Raw genomic sequence first — 24,830 nt, forward strand, 5'->3', positions numbered from 1 at the left:
CCGTACTCGGGAGAAATTACTTTACAAATGTTGGGGTGCTTTTTCTTCTCTATTCCTTGTAAAAATGAAAAATGTTGATCTAAAACGACATCTTGTTGGAAAAAAAAATTATTTTTCATTTTCATGGCTTAATTCAGCAAAAAACCTTTGGGATCAAAATTTTCACTATACCCCTAGATGATTCCTCAGGGGGTGCAGTTTCCCAAATTGAGTCAATTTTGGGGTGTTTCCACTGTACTAGTACTACAGGGGCTCAGCAAATGTGACATGGCGCCCAGACACTATCCAAAATCCAAATGGTGCTAGTTCCATTCTGAGCCCTACCGTGTGTCCAAACAGCCGTTTATGACCACATGTGGGGCATTGTTTTACTCGGGAGAAGTTGATTTACTAATTTTATGGTGCTTTTTCTCCTTCAGTCCTTGTGGAAATGAAAAAAAAAAACCTAAACCTACATTTTATTTCAAAAAATGTAGATTTTCATTTTTACGGCCTACTTCCAATAAGTTCTGTAAAACACCTGTGGGGTCAAACTGCTCACTGTACTCCTAGATAATTTCCTCATGGGGTGTAGTTTCCAAAATGGGGTCACTTGTTGGGGGTTTCCACTGTTTTGTCCCCTCAGGGGCTTTGTAAATGCGACATGGCCTCCGCAAACCATTCCTGCTAAATTTGAGTTCCAAAAGCCAAATGGCGCTCTTTCCCTTCTCAGCCTCGCCGTGTGTCCAAACAGCCTTTTATTACTACATGTGGGGTATTGTTTTACTCGGGAGAAATTTCTTTACAAATTTTATGGTGCTTTTTCTCCTTTAGTCCTTGTGGAAATGAAAAAAAATTAGCTAAACCTACATTTTATTTGAAAAAATTTAGATTTTCATTTTCATGGCCTAGTTCCAAAAATGTTTGCAAAAAAACTGGCCGGTCAAAATGCTTGCTACACCCCTAGATAAATTCCTCGAGGGGTATAGTTTCCAAAATGGGGTCACTTGTTGGGGGTTTCCACTGTTTTGTCCCCTAGGGGGCTTTGCAAATGCGACATGGCCTCTGCAAACCATTCCTGCTAAATTTGAGCTCCAAGAGCCAAATGGCGCTCTTTCCATTCTAAGCCCTGCCGTGTGTCCAAATAACCGTTTATTACGACATGTGGGGTATTGTTTTACTCGGGAGAAATTGCTCTACAAATGTTGTGGTGCTTTTTCTACTTTAGTTCTTTTGGAAATGAAAAAAAATTAGCTAAACCTAAATTTTATTTGAAAAAATTTAGATTTTCATTTTCATGGCCTAGTTCCAAACATTTTTGCAAAAAAACTGGCCGGTCAAAATGCTTGCTACACCCCTATATAAATTCCTCGAGGGGTGTAGTTTCCCAAATGGGGTCACTTTTGGGGGGTTTCCACTGTTTTAGTTCCACAAGACCTGTTCAAAGCTGACATGGTGCCTAAAATATATTCTAATAAAAAGGAGGCCCAAAATCCACCAGGTGCTCCTTTGCTTCTGAGGCCGGTGCTTCAGTCCAGTAGCACACTAGAGCCACATGTGGGATATTTCCTAAAACTGCAGAACCTGGGCAATAAATATTGAGTTGCATTTCTTGGGTAAAACATTCTGTGGTACAAAAAAAATGGATTCAAAATGAATTTCTGGAAAAAAATAATTAACTTTGTAAATTTCACCTCTACGTTGCCTTAATTCCTGCGCAATGTCTAAAGGGTTAAGAAACTTTCTAAATGCTGTTTTGAATACTTTGAGGGGTGCATTTTTTAAAATGGGGTGACTTATTGGGGGTTTCTAATATCTAAGGACCTCAAACCCACTTCACAACTGAACTGGCCCCTGTAAAAATAGCATTTTGAAATTTTCTTGAAAATGTGAGAAATTGCTGCTAAAGTTCTAAGCCTTGTAACGTCCTTGAAAAATAAAATGATGTTCAAAAAACGATGCCAATCTAAAGTAGACATATGGGGGATGTTAGTTAGCAACATTTTTGTGTGATATAACTGCCTGTCTTACAAGCAGATACATTTAAATTGAGAAAAATGCAAATTTTTGCAATTTTTCGCTGAATTTTGGTGTTTTTCACAATTAAATACTGAATGTATCGGGCAAATTTTGCCAGTAACATAAAGTCCAATGTGTCACGAGAAAACAATCTCAGAATCACTTGGATAGGTAAAAGCATCCCGGAGTTATTACCACATAAAGTGAAACATGTCAGATTTGAAAAATGAGGCTCTGTCAGGAAGGTCAAAAGCGGCCAAAGAGGGAAGGGGTTAATGGCAGCATTTAATGTACCATATAATGTACTGAAGAAAACTCTTTGTGGGGTGGAATGGAAAACACAAAAGCAATTTGTCCAATGCTTTTTGAGTAGTAAAAATTGCAAGTTTATTTTATTATTCAGGTTAATAGGATATCAATATGAATACACGTTTGCATGTATTTTCTACTGACGTGACGTGAATATTTGGTGTAAAAGTGGCCTGTTAGCTCAGTTGGTTAGAGCGTGGTGCTAATAACGCCAAGGTCATGGGTTCGGTCCCCGTATGGGCCATGGAAGCTCACTTTTGTTACATGCTTGTTACAGAGTTGAATAGTTGATAATATTGAAAAAAGGTCCATCAAATTCAACCTATAAACCTGCCGTGTTGATCCAGAGGAAGGCAAAAACTGTCTTGGAGTGCATTCCAATGTTGTCATTAGGGGAAAAATTCCTCCCTTACAACAAATATGGCTATTAGAATAAATTCCTGGATCAAAGTTCCATCTCCAGAATCTGGTACAAATATGATGAAATTTTATATTTTTCAAAAAACCACTTTTCAATGTGGCAGAGAGTTCAATCGTCGAACTGCTCTTACAGTAAAGAATCCCCGTCTGTGATGAGGTCCTTTAATTACCTTGCTTTCCCTTCTTTGCACGCATTCTAGTTCAGCAATGTCCTTCTCATACACAGGTGCTCAAAACTGTACACAATATTCCATGTATGGTCTAACCGGTGATTTATAGAAATGCAGAGTTTGTTGCATGAAATCATCTTAGAGGTCCAATTTCAACCTTAAGGACAAAAATAATATCTTGATTTTGCCTCTTTGTATTCCGATAGTCATAACTTTATTATTTTTCGGCCTCATAGTCATATAAGGGATTGTTTTTAGCGAGACAAGTTCTTGTTTTTAATGGCAGCATTTAATGTACCATATAATGTACTGAAGAAAACTCTTTGTGGGGTGGAATGGAAAACACAAAAGCAATTTGTCCAATGCTTTTTGAGTAGTAAAAATTGCAAGTTTATTTTATTATTCAGGTTAATAGGATATCAATATGAATACACGTTTGCATGTATTTTCTACTGACGTGACGTGAATCTTTAGTGTAAAAGTGGCCGGTTAGCTCAGTTGGTTAGAGCGTGGTGCTAATAACGCCAAGGTCACGGGTTTGGTCACCTTATGGGCCATGGAAGCTCACTTTTGTTACATGCTTGTTACAGAGTTGAATAGTTGATAATATTGAAAAAAGGTCCATCAAATTCAACCTATAAACCTGCCGTGTTGATCCAGAGGAAGGCAAAAACTGTCTTGGAGTGCATTCCAATGTTGTCATTAGGGGAAAAATTCCTCCCTTACTCCAAATATGGCTATTAGAATAAATTCCTGGATCAAAGTTCCATCTCCAGAATCTGGTACAAATATGATGAAATTTTATATTTTTCAAAAAAACACTTTTCAATGTGGCAGAGAGTTCAATCGTCGAACTGCTCTTACAGTAAAGAATCCCCGTCTGTGATGAGGTCCTTTAATTACCTTGCTTTCCCTTCTTTGCACGCATTCTAGTTCAGCAATGTCCTTCTCATACACAGGTGCTCAAAACTGTACACAATATTCCATGTATGGTCTAACCGGTGATTTATAGAAATGCAGAGTTTGTTGCATGAAATCATCTTAGAGGTCCAATTTCAACCTTAAGGACAAAAATAATATGTTGATTTTGCCTCTTTGTATTCCGATAGTCATAACTTTATTATTTTTCCGTCCTCATAGTCATATAAGGGCTTGTTTTTAGCGAGACAAGTTCTTGTTTTTAATGGCAGCATTTAATGTACCATATAATGTACTGAAAGAAAACTCTTTGTGGGGTGGAATGGAAAACACAAAAGCAATTTGTCCAATGCTTTTTGAGTAGTAAAAATTGCAAGTTTATTTTATTATTCAGGTTAATAGGATATCAATATGAATACACGTTTGCATGTATTTTCTACTGACGTGACGTGAATCTTTGGTGTAAAAGTGGCCGGTTAGCTCAGTTGGTTAGAGCGTGGTGCTAATAACGCCAAGGTCTCGGGTTCGATCCCCGTACGGGCCATGGAAGCTCACTTTTGTTACATGCTTGTTACAGAGTTGAATAGTTGATAATATTGAAAAAAGGTCCATCAAATTCAACCTATAAACCTGCCGTGTTGATCCAGAGGAAGGCAAAAACTGTCTTGGAGTGCATTCCAATGTTGTCATTAGGGGAAAAATTCCTCCCTTACAACAAATATGGCTATTAGAATAAATTCCTGGATCAAAGTTCCATCTCCAGAATCTGGTACAAATATGATGAAATTTTATATTTTTCAAAAAACCACTTTTCAATGTGGCAGAGAGTTCAATCGTCGAACTGCTCTTACAGTAAAGAATCCCCGTCTGTGATGAGGTCCTTTAATTACCTTGCTTTCCCTTCTTTGCACGCATTCTAGTTCAGCAATGTCCTTCTCATACACAGGTGCTCAAAACTGTACACAATATTCCATGTATGGTCTAACCGGTGATTTATAGAAATGCAGAGTTTGTTGCATGAAATCATCTTAGAGGTCCAATTTCAACCTTAAGGACAAAAATAATATCTTGATTTTGCCTCTTTGTATTCCGATAGTCATAACTTTATTATTTTTCGGCCTCATAGTCATATAAGGGATTGTTTTTAGCGAGACAAGTTCTTGTTTTTAATGGCAGCATTTAATGTACCATATAATGTACTGAAGAAAACTCTTTGTGGGGTGGAATGGAAAACACAAAAGCAATTTGTCCAATGCTTTTTGAGTAGTAAAAATTGCAAGTTTATTTTATTATTCAGGTTAATAGGATATCAATATGAATACACGTTTGCATGTATTTTCTACTGACGTGACGTGAATCTTTAGTGTAAAAGTGGCCGGTTAGCTCAGTTGGTTAGAGCGTGGTGCTAATAACGCCAAGGTCACGGGTTTGGTCACCTTATGGGCCATGGAAGCTCACTTTTGTTACATGCTTGTTACAGAGTTGAATAGTTGATAATATTGAAAAAAGGTCCATCAAATTCAACCTATAAACCTGCCGTGTTGATCCAGAGGAAGGCAAAAACTGTCTTGGAGTGCATTCCAATGTTGTCATTAGGGGAAAAATTCCTCCCTTACTCCAAATATGGCTATTAGAATAAATTCCTGGATCAAAGTTCCATCTCCAGAATCTGGTACAAATATGATGAAATTTTATATTTTTCAAAAAAACACTTTTCAATGTGGCAGAGAGTTCAATCGTCGAACTGCTCTTACAGTAAAGAATCCCCGTCTGTGATGAGGTCCTTTAATTACCTTGCTTTCCCTTCTTTGCACGCATTCTAGTTCAGCAATGTCCTTCTCATACACAGGTGCTCAAAACTGTACACAATATTCCATGTATGGTCTAACCGGTGATTTATAGAAATGCAGAGTTTGTTGCATGAAATCATCTTAGAGGTCCAATTTCAACCTTAAGGACAAAAATAATATGTTGATTTTGCCTCTTTGTATTCCGATAGTCATAACTTTATTATTTTTCCGTCCTCATAGTCATATAAGGGCTTGTTTTTAGCGAGACAAGTTCTTGTTTTTAATGGCAGCATTTAATGTACCATATAATGTACTGAAAGAAAACTCTTTGTGGGGTGGAATGGAAAACACAAAAGCAATTTGTCCAATGCTTTTTGAGTAGTAAAAATTGCAAGTTTATTTTATTATTCAGGTTAATAGGATATCAATATGAATACACGTTTGCATGTATTTTCTACTGACGTGACGTGAATCTTTGGTGTAAAAGTGGCCGGTTAGCTCAGTTGGTTAGAGCGTGGTGCTAATAACGCCAAGGTCTCGGGTTCGATCCCCGTACGGGCCATGGAAGCTCACTTTTGTTACATGCTTGTTACAGAGTTGAATAGTTGATAATATTGAAAAAAGGTCCATCAAATTCAACCTATAAACCTGCCGTGTTGATCCAGAGGAAGGCAAAAACTGTCTTGGAGTGCATTCCAATGTTGTCATTAGGGGAAAAATTCCTCCCTTACTCAAAATATGGCTATTAGAATAAATTCCTGGATCAAAGTTCCATCTCCAGAATCTGGTACAAATATGATGAAATTTTATATTTTTCAAAAAAACACTTTTCAATGTGGCAGAGAGTTCAATCGTCGAACTGCTCTTACAGTAAAGAATCCCCGTCTGTGATGAGGTCCTTTAATTACCTTGCTTTCCCTTCTTTGCATGCATTCTAGTTCAGCAATGTCCTTCTCATACACAGGTGCTCAAAACTGTACACAATATTCCATGTATGGTCTAACCGGTGATTTATAGAAATGCAGAGTTTGTTGCATGAAATCATCTTAGAGGTCCAATTTCAACCTTAAGGACAAAAATAATATCTTGATTTTGCCTCTTTGTATTCCGATAGTCATAACTTTATTATTTTTCCGTCCTCATAGTCATATAAGGGCTTGTTTTTAGCGAGACAAGTTCTTGTTTTTAATGGCAGCATTTAATGTACCATATAATTTACTGAAGAAAACTCTTTGTGGGGTGGAATGGAAAACACAAAAGCAATTTGTCCAATGCTTTTTGAGTAGTAAAAATTGCAAGTTTATTTTATTATTCAGGTTAATAGGATATCAATATGAATACACGTTTGCATGTATTTTCTACTGACGTGACGTGAATCTTTGGTGTAAAAGTGGCCGGTTAGCTCAGTTGGTTAGAGCGTGGTGCTAATAACGCCAAGGTCACGGGTTCGATCCCCATACGGGCAATGTAAGCTCATTTTTGTTACAGAGTTGAATAGTTGATAATATTGAAAAAAGGTCCATCAAATTCAACCTATAAACCTGCCGTGTTGATCCAGAGGAAGGCAAAAACTGTCTTGGAGTGCATTCCAATGTTGTCATTAGGGGAAAAATTCCTCCCTTACTCCAAATATGGCTATTAGAATAAATTCCTGGATCAAAGTTCCATCTCCAGAATCTGGTACAAATATGATGAAATTTTATATTTTTCAAAAAAACACTTTTCAATGTGGCAGAGAGTTCAATCGTCGAACTGCTCTTACAGTAAAGAATCCCCGTCTGTGATGAGGTCCTTTAATTACCTTGCTTTCCCTTCTTTGCACGCATTCTAGTTCAGCAATGTCCTTCTCATACACAGGTGCTTGAAACTGTACACAATATTCCATGTATGGTCTAACCGGTGATTTATAGAAATGCAGAGTTTGTTGCATGAAATCATCTTAGAGGTTCAATTTCAACCTTAAGGATAAAAATAATATCTTGATTTTGCCTCTTTGTATTCCGATAGTCATAACTTTATTATTTTTCCGTCCTCATAGTCATATAAGGGCTTGTTTTTAGCGAGACAAGTTCTTGTTTTTAATGGCAGCATTTAATGTACCATATAATGTACTGAAAGAAAACTCTTTGTGGGGTGGAATGGAAAACACAAAAGCAATTTGTCCAATGCTTTTTGAGTAGTAAAAATTGCAAGTTTATTTTATTATTCAGGTTAATAGGATATCAATATGAATACACGTTTGCATGTATTTTCTACTGACGTGACGTGAATCTTTGGTGTAAAAGTGGCCGGTTAGCTCAGTTGGTTAGAGTGTGGTGCTAATAACGCCAAGGTCACGGGTTCGATCCCCGTACGGGCCATGGAAGCTCACTTTTGTTACATGCTTGTTACAGAGTTGAATAGTTGATAATATTGAAAAAAGGTCCATCAAATTCAACCTATAAACCAGCCGTGTTGATCCAGAGGAAGGCAAAAACTGTCTTGGAGTGCATTCCAATTTTCTCATTAGGGGAAAAATTCCTCCCTTACTCCAAATATGGCTATTAGAATAAATTCCTGGATCAAAGTTCCATCTCCAGAATCTGGTACAAATATGATGAAATTTTATATTTTTCAAAAAAACACTTTTCAATGTGGCAGAGAGTTCAATCGTCGAACTGCTCTTACAGTAAAGAATCCCCATCTGTGATGAGGTCCTTTAATTACCTTGCTTTCCCTTCTTTGCACGCATTCTAGTTCAGCAATGTCCTTCTCATACACAGGTGCTTAAAACTGTACACAATATTCCATGTATGGTCTAACCGGTGATTTATAGAAATGCAGAGTTTGTTGCATGAAATCATCTTAGAGGTTCAATTTCAACCTTAAGGACAAAAATAATATCTTGATTTTGCCTCTTTGTATTCTGATAGTCATAACTTTATTAATTTTCCGTCCTCATAGTCATATAAGGGCTTGTTTTTAGCGAGACAAGTTCTTGTTTTTAATGGCAGCATTTAATGTACCATATAATGTACTGAAAGAAAACTCTTTGTGGGGTGGAATGGAAAAATAATATCTTGATTTTGCCTCTTTGTATTCCGATAGTCATAACTTTATTATTTTTCCGTCCTCATAGTCATATAAGGGCTTGTTTTTAGCGAGACAAGTTCTTGTTTTTAATGGCAGCATTTAATGTACCATATAATGTACTGAAGAAAACTCTTTGTGGGGTGGAATGGAAAACACAAAAGCAATTTGTCCAATGCTTTTTGAGTAGTAAAAATTGCAAGTTTATTTTATTATTCAGGTTAATAGGATATCAATATGAATACACGTTTGCATGTATTTTCTACTGACGTGACGTGAATCTTTGGTGTAAAAGTGGCTGGTTAGCTCAGTTGGTTAGAGCGTGGTGCTAATAACGCCAAGGTCACGGGTTCGATCCCCGTACGGGCCATGAAAGCTCACTTTTGTTACAGAGTTGAATAGTTGATAATATTGAAAAAAGGTCCATCAAATTCAACCTATAAACCTGCCGTGTTGATCCAGAGGAAGGCAAAAACTGTCTTGGAGTGCATTCCAATGTTGTCATTAGGGGAAAAATTCCTCCCTTACTCCAAATATGGCTATTAGAATAAATTCCTGGATCAAAGTTCCATCTCCAGAATCTGGTACAAATATGATGAAATTTTATATTTTTCAAAAAAACACTTTTCAATGTGGCAGAGAGTTCAATCGTCGAACTGCTCTTACAGTAAAGAATCCTCGTCTGTGATGAGGTCCTTTAATTACCTTGCTTTCCCTTCTTTGCACGCATTCTAGTTCAGCAATGTCCTTCTCATACACAGGTGCTTGAAACTGTACACAATATTCCATGTATGGTCTAACCGGTGATTTATAGAAATGCAGAGTTTGTTGCATGAAATCATCTTAGAGGTCCAATTTCAACCTTAAGGACAAAAATAATATCTTGATTTTGCCTCTTTGTATTCCGATAGTCATAACTTTATTATTTTTCCGTCCTCATAGTCATATAAGGGCTTGTTTTTAGCGAGACAAGTTCTTGTTTTTAATGGCAGCATTTAATGTACCATATAATGTACTGAAGAAAACTCTTTGTGGGGTGGAATGGAAAACACAAAAGCAATTTGTCCAATGCTTTTTGAGTAGTAAAAATTGCAAGTTTATTTTATTATTCAGGTTAATAGGATATCAATATGAATACACGTTTGCATGTATTTTCTACTGCGTGACGTGAATCTTTGGTGTAAAAGTGGCCGATTAGCTCAGTTGGTTAGAGCGTGGTGCTAATAACGCCAAGGTCACGGGTTCGATCCCCGTATGGGCCATGGAAGCTCACTTTTGTTACAGAGTTGAATAGTTGATAATATTGAAAAAAGGTCCATCAAATTCAACCTATAAACCTGCCGTGTTGATCCAGAGGAAGGCAAAAACTGTCTTGGAGTGCATTCCAATGTTGTCATTAGGGGAAAAATTCCTCCCTTACTCCAAATATGGCTATTAGAATAAATTCCTGGATCAAAGTTCCATCTCCAGAATCTGGTACAAATATGTTGAAATTTTATATTTTTCAAAAAAACACTTTTCAATGTGGCAGAGAGTTCAATCGTCGAACTGCTCTTACAGTAAAGAATCCCCGTCTGTGATGAGGTCCTTTAATTACCTTGCTTTCCCTTCTTTGCACGCATTCTAGTTCAGCAATGTCCTTCTCATACACAGGTGCTCAAAACTGTACACAATATTCCATGTATGGTCTAACCGGTGATTTATAGAAATGCAGAGTTTGTTGCATGAAATCATCTTAGAGGTCCAATTTCAACCTTAAGGACAAAAATAATATCTTGATTTTGCCTCTTTGTATTCCGATAGTCATAACTTTATTATTTTTCCGTCCTCATAGTCATATAAGGGCTTGTTTTTAGCGAGACAAGTTCTTGTTTTTAATGGCAGCATTTAATGTACCATATAATGTACTGAAGAAAACTCTTTGTGGGGTGGAATGGAAAACACAAAATCAATTTGTCCAATGCTTTTTGAGTAGTAAAAATTGCAAGTTTATTTTATTATTCAGGTTAATAGGATATCAATATGAATACACGTTTGCATGTATTTTCTACTGACGTGACGTGAATCTTTGGTGTAAAAGTGGCCGGTTAGCTCAGTTGGTTAGAGCGTGGTGCTAATAACGCCAAGGTCACGGGTTCGATCCCGTACGGGCCATGGAAGCTCACTTTTGTTACATGCTTGTTACATGCTTGTTACAGAGTTGAATAGTTGATAATATTGAAAAAAGGTCCATCAAATTCAACCTATAAACCTGCCGTGTTGATCCAGAGGAAGGCAAAAACTGTCTTGGAGTGCATTCCAATGTTGTCATTAGGGGAAAAATTCCTCCCTTACTCCAAATATGGCTATTAGAATAAATTCCTGGATCAAAGTTCCATCTCCAGAATCTGGTACAAATATGATGAAATTTTATATTTTTCAAAAAAACACTTTTCAATGTGGCAGAGAGTTCAATCGTCGAACTGCTCTTACAGTAAAGAATCCCCGTCTGTGATGAGGTCCTTTAATTACCTTGCTTTCCCTTCTTTGCACGCATTCTAGTTCAGCAATGTCCTTCTCATACACAGGTGCTTAAAACTGTACACAATATTCCATGTATGGTCTAACCGGTGATTTATAGAAATGCAGAGTTTGTTGCATGAAATCATCTTAGAGGTTCAATTTCAACCTTAAGGACAAAAATAATATCTTGATTTTGCCTCTTTGTATTCTGATAGTCATAACTTTATTATTTTTCCGTCCTCATAGTCATATAAGGGCTTGTTTTTAGCGAGACAAGTTCTTGTTTTTAATGGCAGCATTTAATGTACCATATAATGTACTGAAAGAAAACTCTTTGTGGGGTGGAATGGAAAAATAATATCTTGATTTTGCCTCTATGTATTCCGATAGTCATAACTTTATTATTTTTCCGTCCTCATAGTCATATAAGGGCTTGTTTTTAGCGAGACAAGTTCTTGTTTTTAATGGCTGCATTTAATGTACCATATAATGTACTGAAGAAAACTCTTTGTGGGGTGGAATGGAAAACACAAAAGCAATTTGTCCAATGCTTTTTGAGTAGTAAAAATTGCAAGTTTATTTTATTATTCAGGTTAATAGGATATCAATATGAATACACGTTTGCATGTATTTTCTACTGACGTGACGTGAATCTTTGGTGTAAATGTGGCTGGTTAGCTCAGTTGGTTAGAGCGTGGTGCTAATAACGCCAAGGTCACGTGTTCGATCCCCGTATGGGCCATGGAAGCTCACTTTTGTTACAGAGTTGAATAGTTGATAATATTGAAAAAAGGTCCATCAAATTCAACCTATAAACCTGCCGTGTTGATCCAGAGGAAGGCAAAAACTGTCTTGGAGTGCATTCCAATGTTGTCATTAGGGGAAAAATTCCTCCCTTACTCCAAATATGGCTATTAGAATAAATTCCTGGATCAAAGTTCCATCTCCAGAATCTGGTACAAATATGATGAAATTTTATATTTTTCAAAAAAACACTTTTCAATGTGGCAGAGAGTTCAATCGTCGAACTGCTCTTACAGTAAAGAATCCTCGTCTGTGATGAGGTCCTTTAATTACCTTGCTTTCCCTTCTTTGCACGCATTCTAGTTCAGCAATGTCCTTCTCATACACAGGTGCTTGAAACTGTACACAATATTCCATGTATGGTCTAACCGGTGATTTATAGAAATGCAGAGTTTGTTGCATGAAATCATCTTAGAGGTCCAATTTCAACCTTAAGGACAAAAATAATATCTTGATTTTTCCTCTTTGTATTCCGATAGTCATAACTTTATTATTTTTCCGTCCTCATAGTCATATAAGGGCTTGTTTTTAGCGAGACAAGTTCTTGTTTTTAATGGCTGCATTTAATGTACCATATAATGTACTGAAGAAAACTCTTTGTGGGGTGGAATGGAAAACACAAAAGCAATTTGTCCAATGCTTTTTGAGTAGTAAAAATTGCAAGTTTATTTTATTATTCAGGTTAATAGGATATCAATATGAATACACGTTTGCATGTATTTTCTACTGACGTGACGTGAATCTTTGGTGTAAAAGTGGCCGATTAGCTCAGTTGGTTAGAGCGTGGTGCTAATAACGCCAAGGTCACGGGTTCGATCCCTGTATGGGCCATGGAAGCTCACTTTTGTTACAGAGTTGAATAGTTGATAATATTGAAAAAAGGTCCATCAAATTCAACCTATAAACCTGCCGTGTTGATCCAGAGGAAGGCAAAAACTGTCTTGGAGTGCATTCCAATGTTGTCATTAGGGGAAAAATTCCTCCCTTACTCCAAATATGGCTATTAGAATAAATTCCTGGATCAAAGTTCCATCTCCAGAATCTGGTACAAATATGATGAAATTTTATATTTTTCAAAAAAACACTTTTCAATGTGGCAGAGAGTTCAATCGTCGAACTGCTCTTACAGTAAAGAATCCTCGTCTGTGATGAGGTCCTTTAATTACCTTGCTTTCCCTTCTTTGCACGCATTCTAGTTCAGCAATGTCCTTCTCATACACAGGTGCTTGAAACTGTACACAATATTCCATGTATGGTCTAACCGGTGATTTATAGAAATGCAGAGTTTGTTGCATGAAATCATCTTAGAGGTCCAATTTCAACCTTAAGGACAAAAATAATATCTTGATTTTTCCTCTTTGTATTCCGATAGTCATAACTTTATTATTTTTCCGTCCTCATAGTCATATAAGGGCTTGTTTTTAGCGAGACAAGTTCTTGTTTTTAATGGCAGCATTTAATGTACCATATAATGTACTGAAGAAAACTCTTTGTGGGGTGGAATGGAAAACACAAAAGCAATTTGTCCAATGCTTTTTGAGTAGTAAAAATTGCAAGTTTATTTTATTATTCAGGTTAATAGGATATCAATATGAATACACGTTTGCATGTATTTTCTACTGACGTGACGTGAATCTTTGGTGTAAAAGTGGCCGATTAGCTCAGTTGGTTAGAGCGTGGTGCTAATAACGCCAAGGTCACGGGTTCGATCCCTGTATGGGCCATGGAAGCTCACTTTTGTTACAGAGTTGAATAGTTGATAATATTGAAAAAAGGTCCATCAAATTCAACCTATAAACCTGCCGTGTTGATCCAGAGGAAGGCAAAAACTGTCTTGGAGTGCATTCCAATGTTGTCATTAGGGGAAAAATTCCTCCCTTACTCCAAATATGGCTATTAGAATAAATTCCTGGATCAAAGTTCCATCTCCAGAATCTGGTACAAATATGATGAAATTTTATATTTTTCAAAAAAACACTTTTCAATGTGGCAGAGAGTTCAATCGTCGAACTGCTCTTACAGTAAAGAATCCCCGTCTGTGATGAGGTCCTTTAATTACCTTGCTTTCCCTTCTTTGCACGCATTCTAGTTCAGCAATGTCCTTCTCATACACAGGTGCTTGAAACTGTACACAATATTCCATGTATGGTCTAACCGGTGATTTATAGAAATGCAGAGTTTGTTGCATGAAATCATCTTAGAGGTTCAATTTCAACCTTAAGGATAAAAATAATATCTTGATTTTGCCTCTTTGTATTCCGATAGTCATAACTTTATTATTTTTCCGTCCTCATAGTCATATAAGGGCTTGTTTTTAGCGAGACAAGTTCTTGTTTTTAATGGCAGCATTTAATGTACCATATAATGTACTGAAAGAAAACTCTTTGTGGGGTGGAATGGAAAACACAAAAGCAATTTGTCCAATGCTTTTTGAGTAGTAAAAATTGCAAGTTTATTTTATTATTCAGGTTAATAGGATATCAATATGAATACACGTTTGCATGTATTTTCTACTGACGTGACGTGAATCTTTGGTGTAAAAGTGGCCGGTTAGCTCAGTTGGTTAGAGCGTGGTGCTAATAACGCCAAGGTCTCGGGTTCGATCCCCGTACGGGCCATGGAAGCTCACTTTTGTTACATGCTTGTTACAGAGTTGAATAGTTGATAATATTGAAAAAAGGTCCATCAAATTCAACCTATAAACCTGCCGTGTTGATCCAGAGGAAGGCAAAAACTGTCTTGGAGTGCATTCCAATGTTGTCATTAGGGGAAAAATTCCTCCCTTACTCAAAATATGGCTATTAGAATAAATTCCTGGATCAAAGTTCCATCTCCAGAATCTGGTACAAATATGATGAAATTTTATATTTTTCATAAAAACACTTTTCAATGTGGCAGAGAGTTCAATCGTCGAACTGCTCTTACAGTAAAGAATCCCCGTCTGTGATGAGGTCCTTTAATTACCTTGCTTTCCCTTCTTTGCATGCATTCTAGTTCAGCAATGTCCTTCTCATACACAGGTGCTCAAAACTGTACACAATATTCCATGTATGGTCTAACCGGTGATTTATAGAAATGCAGAGTTTGTTGCATGAAATCATCTTAGAGGTCCAATTTCAACCTTAAGGACAAAAATAATATCTTGATTTTGCCTCTTTGTATTCCGATAGTCATAACTTTATTATTTTTCCGTCCTCATAGTCATATAAGGGCTTGTTTTTAGCGAGACAAGTTCTTGTTTTTAACCCCTTCCCGCTCCTTGACGTACTATTACGTCATGGCAGCTGTATCGTTCGCGCTCCATGACGTAATAGTACGTCACGGGAGTAACGGCCGTTTCGGCCGTCCTCCCGACACATACAGGAGCTGTGACGCTGCTGTCTTGTTCAGCAGCTGTCACAGCTCCTACAGCGGGGACCGATCGCTGTGTCCCCGCTGATTAACCCCTTAAAAGCCGCGTTCTATAGAGATCGCGGCTTTTTAGGGGTTAAGCTGCCATCGCCGGCCTGCTACGCGATAGCGGCCGGCGATGGTGACTATGGCAACCGGACACCAAACAATGGCGTCCGGCTATGCCATAGACGGAAGCCTAGTGGGTCCTGACAACGTCAGGACCCACTATGCTTGCTGTCAGTGAGTAGCTGACAGTTCTAATACACTGCACTACGCATGTAGTGCAGTGTATTAGAATAGCGATCAGGGCCTCCTGCCCTGATGTCCCCTAGTGGGACAAAGTAATAAAGTAAAAAAAAAGTTAAAAAAAGATGTGTAAAAATAAGAAAATAAAAGTTTTAAAAGTAATAAAAGTAAAAGTCCCACTTTTTCCCTTATCAGGCCTTTATTATTAATAAAAATATATAAACAAACAAATAAACTATACATAATTGGTATCGCCGCGTCCGTAACGGCCTGAACTACAAAATTATTTTGTTATTTATCCCGCACGGTGAACGCCGTAAAAAAAAATATTAATAAACCGTACCACAATCACAATTGTTTGGTCACTTCACCTCCCAAAAAATGTAATAAAAAGAGATCAAAAAGTCGCATGTACCTAAAAATGGTACTGATGGAAAATACAGTTCGTTACGCAAAAAATAAGTCCTCGCACGGCTTTATTGATTGAAAAATAAAAACGTTCTGGCTCTTAGAATAAGGTAACACAAAAAGTGAATGATTGTTTACAAAACATATTTTATTGTGCAAACGCCATAAGACATAAAAAAAAACTATAAACATCTGGTATCGCCGTGATCGTATCGCCCCGCAGAATAAAGTTAATATATCATTTATAGCGCACGGTGAACGCTGTAAAAAAAAAAGTATACAAAAACAATAGTAGAATTGCTGTTTATTAGTCACCACGCCACCTAAAAATGGAATAAAAACTGATCAAAAAGCCGCATGCACCCCATGAAAACTACAATGGATTCCTCAAGGGGTCTAGTTTCCAAATTGGGGTCACTTTTGGGGGGTTTCCAATGTTTTGGCACCACAAGACCTCTTCAAACCGGACATGGTGCCTAATAAAAAAGAGGGCTCAAAATCCGCTAGGTGCTCCTTTGCTTCGGAGGCCGGTGCTTCAGTCCATTACCGCCCGAGGGCAACATGTGGGATATTTCTCTAAACTGCAGAATCTGGGCAATAAGTATTGAGTTGCGTTTCTCTGATAAATCCTTTTGTGTTATAAAAAAAATGGTATAAAAAGAGTAAATTTCACCTCTACTTTCCTCTAAATTTCTGTGAAACACCTAAAGGGTTCATAAACTTTCTAAATGCTGTTGTGAATACTTTGAGGGGTCTAGTTTCTAAAATGGGGTGTTTGATAGGGGTTTCTAATATATGGGCCCCTCAAAGCAACTTCAGAAATGAACTGGAACCTAAAAAAATAAATAAATGAGGCAATACTTCGCTTCTTACATTATACTGATAATGAGCCGTGCCCACTCCGAGATGACCCCAGTTTTGACCGTTTGTATAAACGGAGACCCCTATTAGACCGTTCCAGTGCCCGGTTTTCCCAAGCATACACCCCCGAGAAGTGTTTTTCTATTGATGAGTCCCTGGTACATTTTAAAGGGAGGGTTCAATTCCGCCAGTACCTGCCAGGTAAGAGGGCAAGGTATGGCGTGAAGATGTATAAGCTGTGCGAGAGTGCATCAGGGTATACCTACAGGTTTAGGATATATGAAGGAAAGGCCACCCCCAAACCAGACTGCATCCTGGACTACAATAGGTACATGGGAGGGATGGACTTGTCAAATCAAGTCCTGAAGCCCTACAGCGCCATGCGGTGTAGTATAAGAAGCTGGCCGGGCACATCATACAGATGGCTTTGTACAATGCGTATGTGCTACGTCGATGTGCAGGCCAGAGGGGAACTTTCCTGGAATTTCAAGATCTAATCTTTAGGGACCAGGAAGGGGGGGCGCATCGTACCAGGGCAACACTTTCCAGGAGAAGGTCCCCAAACCGGTGGAAAGGGAAAGAGTCAAAAGAGGTGCAGAGTCTGCTATAAGAGGGGGATAAGGAAGAACACAATATACCAATGTGACACGTGTCCCGAAAAACCAGGGCTCTGTATAAAAGATTGTTTTAAAATGTATCATACATCCCTTGATTTTCAATTTACCCTGATGCACTCCGCACAGCTTACCCCCCTCATCTTTCCCTTCTGAGCCCTGCCGTATGCCCAGGCAGCTGATAACAGCCACATGTAGGGTATTGTCGTACCCAGGAGAACCCACATTACAATTTAAGGGGTGTATATCTCCGGTGGCGCATGCTGGGCACACTATATTGGACACTGAAATGGCATATACATATATAAAATTGCAAATCTCACACTGCACCATCTGCTGCGCATTATCTTTTACACAGTACCTGTGGGGTCAAAATGCTCACTACACCTCTAGATGAATGTCTTAAGGGGTGTAGTTTTTAAAATGGGGTCACTTCTCGGGGGTTTCAACTGTACTGGTACCTCAGGGGCTTCTGCACACATGACTTAGCACCAGAAAAGCTCCAGTAGGCCAAATGGTGGTCCTTTCCTTCTGAGCCCTCCCATGGGCCCAAAGGGCAGTTTATCACCACAAATGGGGTATTGCCGCACTAAGGACAAATTGGGCAACAAAATGGGGTATGTTGTTCCTTGTGAAAATAAGAAATTTTGATCAAAAATGACATCTTATTGGAAAAAATATCATTTTTTTCATTTCACAGCCCAATTCAAATAGGTGCTGTGAAAAAACTGTGCGGTCAAAATGATAACAAAAACCATAAATGAATTCCTTGAGGGGTGTAGTTTCCAAAATGGGGTCACTTCTGGTGGGTTTCCATTGCTTTGATACCTCTGGGGCTCTGCAAATGCAACATGGCACCCGAAAACCAATCCAGCAAAATCTGGACTCCAACAAACACATAGCGCTCCTTTCCGTCTGAGCCCTCCCATGGGCCCAAACGGCAGTTTATCACCACAAATGGGGTATTGCCGCACTAAGGACAAATTGGGCAACAAAATGGGGTATGTTGTTCCCTGTGAAAATAAGAAATTTTGATCAAAAATGACATCTTATTGGAAAAAATCTAATTTTTTTCATTTCACAGCCCAATTCAAATAGGTGCTGTGAAAAACCTGTGCGGTCAAAATGATAACAAAAACCATAAATGAATTCCTTGAGGGGTGTAGTTTCCAAAATGGGGTCACTTCTGGTGGGTTTCCATTGCTTTGATACCTCTGGGGCTCTGCAAATGCGACATGGCACCCGAAAACCAATCCAGCAAAATCTGGACTCCAACAAACACATAGCGCTCCTTTCCTTCTGAGCCCTCCCATGGGCCCAAACGGCAGTTTATCACCACAAATGGGGTATTGCCGCACTAAGGACAAATTGGGCAACAAAATGGGGTATGTTGTTCCCTGTGAAAATAAGAAAATTTGATCAAAAATGACATTTTATTGGAAAAAATATCATTTTTTTCATTTCACAGCCCAATTCAAATAGGTGCTGTGAAAAAACTGTGCGGTCAAAATGATAACAAAAACCATAAATGAATTCCTTGAGGGGTGTAATTTCCAAAATGGGGTCACTTCTGGTGGGTTTCCATTGTTTTGATACCTCAACGCCTCTTCAAACCTGGCATGCTGCCTAAAATATATTCTAATAAAAAAGAGGCCTCAAAATGCACTAGGTGCTTCTTTGCTTCTAGGGCTTGTGTTTTAGTCCACGAGCGCAGTAGGGCCACATGTGGGACATTTCTAAAAACTGCAGAATCTGGACAATACATATTTAGTAGTGTTTCTCTGGTAAAACCTTCTCTGTTACTAAAAAAAATTGAATAAAATTGAAATTCAGCAGAAAAAATGAAATTTGCAAATTTAATTTCCACTTTGCTTTAATTCCTGTGAAATGCCTGAAGGGTTAAAAAACTTTCTATATGCTGTTTTGAATACTTTGAGGGGTCTAGTTTTTAAAATGGGGTGTTTTATGGGGGTTTCTAATACATAGGCCCCTCAAATCCACTTTAGAACTGAACTGGCACCTTCAAAAAAAGGCTTTTGAAATTTTCTTAAGAATATGAGAAATTGCTGTTTATGTTCTAAGCCTTGTAACGTCCAAGAAAAATAAAAGAATGTTCAAAAAACGATGCCAATCTAAAGTAGACATATGGGAAATGTGAACTAGTAACTATTTTGGGTGGTATAACCGTCTGTTTTTCAAGCAGATGCATTTCAATTCTGAAAAATGCTATTTTTTGTAAATTTTCTCTAAATTTTGCAATTTTTCACAAATAAAGACTGAATATATCGACCAAATTTTACCACGAACATGAAGCCCAAAGTGTCACGAGAAAACAATCTCAGAATCGCTTGGATAGGTTTAAGCATTCCGACGTTATTACCACATAAAGTGAAATATGTCAGATTTGAAAAATGGGCTCTGAGCCTTAAGGCCCAAACTAGGCTGCGTCCTTAAGGGGTTAATGGCAGCATTTAATGTACCATATAATTTACTGAAGAAAACTCTTTGTGGGGTGGAATGGAAAACACAAAAGCAATTTGTCCAATGCTTTTTGAGTAGTAAAAATTGCAAGTTTATTTTATTACTCAGGTTAATAGGATATCAATATGAATACACGTTTGCATGTATTTTCTACTGACGTGACGTGAATCTTTGGTGTAAATGTGGCCGGTTAGCTCAGTTGGTTAGAGCGTGGTGCTAATAACGCCAAGGTCACGGGTTTGATCCCCATACGGGCAATGTAAGCTCATTTTTGTTACAGAGTTGAATAGTTGATAATATTGAAAAAAGGTCCATCAAATTCAACCTATAAACCTGCCGTGTTGATCCAGAGGAAGGCAAAAACTGTCTTGGAGTGCATTCCAATGTTGTCATTAGGGGAAAAATTCCTCCCTTACTCCAAATATGGCTATTAGAATAAATTCCTGGATCAAAGTTCCATCTCCAGAATCTGGTACAAATATGATGAAATTTTATATTTTTCAAAAAAACACTTTTCAATGTGGCAGAGAGTTCAATCGTCGAACTGCTCTTACAGTAAAGAATCCCCGTCTGTGATGAGGTCCTTTAATTACCTTGCTTTCCCTTCTTTGCACGCATTCTAGTTCAGCAATGTCCTTCTCATACACAGGTGCTTGAAACTGTACACAATATTCCATGTATGGTCTAACCGGTGATTTATAGAAATGCAGAGTTTGTTGCATGAAATCATCTTAGAGGTTCAATTTCAACCTTAAGGATAAAAATAATATCTTGATTTTGCCTCTTTGTATTCCGATAGTCATAACTTTATTATTTTTCCGTCCTCATAGTCATATAAGGGCTTGTTTTTAGCGAGACAAGTTCTTGTTTTTAATGGCAGCATTTAATGTACCATATAATGTACTGAAAGAAAACTCTTTGTGGGGTGGAATGGAAAACACAAAAGCAATTTGTCCAATGCTTTTTGAGTAGTAAAAATTGCAAGTTTATTTTATTATTCAGGTTAATAGGATATCAATATGAATACACGTTTGCATGTATTTTCTACTGACGTGACGTGAATCTTTGGTGTAAAAGTGGCCGGTTAGCTCAGTTGGTTAGAGCGTGGTGCTAATAACGCCAAGGTCACGGGTTCGATCCCCGTACGGGCCATGGAAGCTCACTTTTGTTACATGCTTGTTACAGAGTTGAATAGTTGATAATATTGAAAAAAGGTCCATCAAATTCAACCTATAAACCAGCCGTGTTGATCCAGAGGAAGGCAAAAACTGTCTTGGAGTGCATTCCAATTTTCTCATTAGGGGAAAAATTCCTCCCTTACTCCAAATATGGCTATTAGAATAAATTCCTGGATCAAAGTTCCATCTCCAGAATCTGGTACAAATATGATGAAATTTTATATTTTTCAAAAAAACACTTTTCAATGTGGCAGAGAGTTCAATCGTCGAACTGCTCTTACAGTAAAGAATCCCCGTCTGTGATGAGGTCCTTTAATTACCTTGCTTTCCCTTCTTTGCACGCATTCTAGTTCAGCAATGTCCTTCTCATACACAGGTGCTTAAAACTGTACACAATATTCCATGTATGGTCTAACCGGTGATTTATAGAAATGCAGAGTTTGTTGCATGAAATCATCTTAGAGGTCCAATTTCAACCTTAAGGACAAAAATAATATCTTGATTTTGCCTCTTTGTATTCTGATAGTCATAACTTTATTATTTTTCCGTCCTCATAGTCATATAAGGGCTTGTTTTTAGCGAGACAAGTTCTTGTTTTTAATGGCAGCATTTAATGTACCATATAATGTACTGAAGAAAACTCTTTGTGGGGTGGAATGGAAAACACAAAAGCAATTTGTCCAATGCTTTTTGAGTAGTAAAAATTGCAAGTTTATTTTATTATTCAGGTTAATAGGATATCAATATGAATACACGTTTGCATGTATTTTCTACTGACGTGACGTGAATCTTTGGTGTAAAAGTGGCTGGTTAGCTCAGTTGGTTAGAGCGTGGTGCTAATAACGCCAAGGTCACGGGTTCGATCCCCGTACGGGCCATGAAAGCTCACTTTTGTTACAGAGTTGAATAGTTGATAATATTGAAAAAAGGTCCATTAAATTCAACCTATAAACCTGCCGTGTTGATCCAGAGGAAGGCAAAAACTGTCTTGGAGTGCATTCCAATGTTGTCATTAGGGGAAAAATTCCTCCCTTACTCCAAATATGGCTATTAGAATAAATTCCTGGATCAAAGTTCCATCTCCAGAATCTGGTACAAATATGATGAAATTTTATATTTTTCAAAAAAACACTTTTCAATGTGGCAGAGAGTTCAATCGTCGAACTGCTCTTACAGTAAAGAATCCTCGTCTGTGATGAGGTCCTTTAATTACCTTGCTTTCCCTTCTTTGCACGCATTCTAGTTCAGCAATGTCCTTCTCATACACAGGTGCTTGAAACTGTACACAATATTCCATGTATGGTCTAACCGGTGATTTATAGAAATGCAGAGTTTGTTGCATGAAATCATCTTAGAGGTCCAATTTCAACCTTAAGGACAAAAATAATATCTTGATTTTGCCTCTTTGTATTCCGATAATCATAACTTTATTATTTTTCCGTCCTCATAGTCATATAAGGGCTTGTTTTTAGCGAGACAAGTTCTTGTTTTTAATGGCAGCATTTAATGTACCATATAATGTACTGAAGAAAACTCTTTATGGGGTGGAATGGAAAACACAAAAGCAATTTGTCCAATGCTTTTTGAGTAGTAAAAATTGCAAGTTTATTTTATTATTCAGGTTAATAGGATATCAATATGAATACACGTTTGCATGTATTTTCTACTGCGTGACGTGAATCTTTGGTGTAAAAGTGGCCGATTAGCTCAGTTGGTTAGAGCGTGGTGCTAATAACGCCAAGGTCACGGGTTCGATCCCCGTATGGGCCATGGAAGCTCACTTTTGTTACAGAGTTGAATAGTTGATAATATTGAAAAAAGGTCCATCAAATTCAACCTATAAACCTGCCGTGTTGATCCAGAGGAAGGCAAAAACTGTCTTGGAGTGCATTCCAATGTTGTCATTAGGGGAAAAATTCCTCCCTTACTCCAAATATGGCTATTAGAATAAATTCCTGGATCAAAGTTCCATCTCCAGAATCTGGTACAAATATGATGAAATTTTATATTTTTCAAAAAAACACTTTTCAATGTGGCAGAGAGTTCAATCGTCGAACTGCTCTTACAGTAAAGAATCCTCGTCTGTGATGAGGTCCTTTAATTACCTTGCTTTCCCTTCTTTGCACGCATTCTAGTTCAGCAATGTCCTTCTCATACACAGGTGCTTGAAACTGTACACAATATTCCATGTATGGTCTAACCGGTGATTTATAGAAATGCAGAGTTTGTTGCATGAAATCATCTTAGAGGTCCAATTTCAACCTTAAGGACAAAAATAATATCTTGATTTTGCCTCTTTGTATTCCGATAGTCATAACTTTATTATTTTTCCGTCCTCATAGTCATATAAGGGCTTGTTTTTAGCGAGACAAGTTCTTGTTTTTAATGGCAGCATTTAATGTACCATATAATGTACTGAAGAAAACTCTTTATGGGGTGGAATGGAAAACACAAAAGCAATTTGTCCAAAGCTTTTTGAGTAGTAAAAATTGCAAGTTTATTTTATTATTCAGGTTAATAGGATATCAATATGAATACACGTTTGCATGTATTTTCTACTGACGTGACGTGAATCTTTGGTGTAAAAGTGCCTGGGTAGCTCAGTTGGTTAGAGCGTGGTGCTAATAACGCCAAGGTCATGGGTTCGATCCCCGTACGGGCCATGAAAGCTCACTTTTGTTACAGAGTTGAATAGTTGATAATATTGAAAAAAGGTCCATCAAATTCAACCTATAAACCTGCCGTGTTGATCCAGAGGAAGGCAAAAACTGTCTTGGAGTGCATTCCAATGTTGTCATTAGGGGAAAAATTCCTCCCTTACTCCAAATATGGCTATTAGAATAAATTCCTGGATCAAAGTTCCATCTCCAGAATCTGGTACAAATATGATGAAATTTTATATTTTTCAAAAAAACACTTTTCAATGTGGCAGAGAGTTCAATCGTCGAACTGCTCTTACAGTAAAGAATCCTCGTTTGTGATGAGGTCCTTTAATTACCTTGCTTTCCCTTCTTTGCACGCATTCTAGTTCAGCAATGTCCTTCTCATACACAGGTGCTTGAAACTGTACACAATATTCCATGTATGGTCTAACCGGTGATTTATAGAAATGCAGAGTTTGTTGCATGAAATCATCTTAGAGGTCCAATTTCAACCTTAAGGACAAAAATAATATCTTGATTTTGCCTCTTTGTATTCCGATAGTCATAACTTTATTATTTTTCCGTCCTCATAGTCATATAAGGGCTTGTTTTTAGCGAGACAAGTTCTTGTTTTTAATGGCAGCATTTAATGTACCATATAATGTACTGAAGAAAACTCTTTGTGGGGTGGAATGGAAAACACAAAAGCAATTTGTCCAATGCTTTTTGAGTAGTAAAAATTGCAAGTTTATTTTATTATTCAGGTTAATAGGATATCAATATGAATACACGTTTGCATGTATTTTCTACTGCGTGACGTGAATCTTTGGTGTAAAAGTGGCCGATTAGCTCAGTTGGTTAGAGCGTGGTGCTAATAACGCCAAGGTCACGGGTTCGATCCCCGTATGGGCCATGGAAGCTCACTTTTGTTACAGAGTTGAATAGTTGATAATATTGAAAAAAGGTCCATCAAATTCAACCTATAAACCTGCCGTGTTGATCCAGAGGAAGGCAAAAACTGTCTTGG

General features: G+C 37.7%; 7 non-coding genes across 7 annotated transcripts; all 7 read left to right on the forward strand.

The window, feature by feature from the left end:
* The first annotated feature begins 7,891 nt into the window (after positions 1–7,891).
* Positions 7,892–7,965, forward strand: TRNAI-AAU (transfer RNA isoleucine (anticodon AAU)). The gene has a single exon. It is a non-coding gene; the product is annotated as a tRNA-Ile (tRNA).
* Positions 7,966–8,970: 1,005 nt separating this feature from the next.
* On the forward strand, positions 8,971–9,044 carry TRNAI-AAU (transfer RNA isoleucine (anticodon AAU)). Its single transcript has one exon. It is a non-coding gene; the product is annotated as a tRNA-Ile (tRNA).
* Positions 9,045–9,862: 818 nt separating this feature from the next.
* On the forward strand, positions 9,863–9,936 carry TRNAI-AAU (transfer RNA isoleucine (anticodon AAU)). The gene has a single exon. It is a non-coding gene; the product is annotated as a tRNA-Ile (tRNA).
* Positions 9,937–21,061: 11,125 nt separating this feature from the next.
* Positions 21,062–21,135, forward strand: TRNAI-AAU (transfer RNA isoleucine (anticodon AAU)). Its single transcript has one exon. It is a non-coding gene; the product is annotated as a tRNA-Ile (tRNA).
* An 830-nt stretch (positions 21,136–21,965) lies between these two features.
* TRNAI-AAU (transfer RNA isoleucine (anticodon AAU)) lies at positions 21,966–22,039 on the forward strand. The gene has a single exon. It is a non-coding gene; the product is annotated as a tRNA-Ile (tRNA).
* An 818-nt stretch (positions 22,040–22,857) lies between these two features.
* On the forward strand, positions 22,858–22,931 carry TRNAI-AAU (transfer RNA isoleucine (anticodon AAU)). The gene has a single exon. It is a non-coding gene; the product is annotated as a tRNA-Ile (tRNA).
* Positions 22,932–24,642: 1,711 nt separating this feature from the next.
* TRNAI-AAU (transfer RNA isoleucine (anticodon AAU)) lies at positions 24,643–24,716 on the forward strand. The gene has a single exon. It is a non-coding gene; the product is annotated as a tRNA-Ile (tRNA).
* The last annotated feature ends 114 nt before the right edge of the window (positions 24,717–24,830 follow it).

This window comes from Rhinoderma darwinii, chromosome 3 (assembly GCF_050947455.1).
Source record: "Rhinoderma darwinii isolate aRhiDar2 chromosome 3, aRhiDar2.hap1, whole genome shotgun sequence".
NCBI lineage: Eukaryota > Metazoa > Chordata > Amphibia > Anura > Rhinodermatidae > Rhinoderma > Rhinoderma darwinii.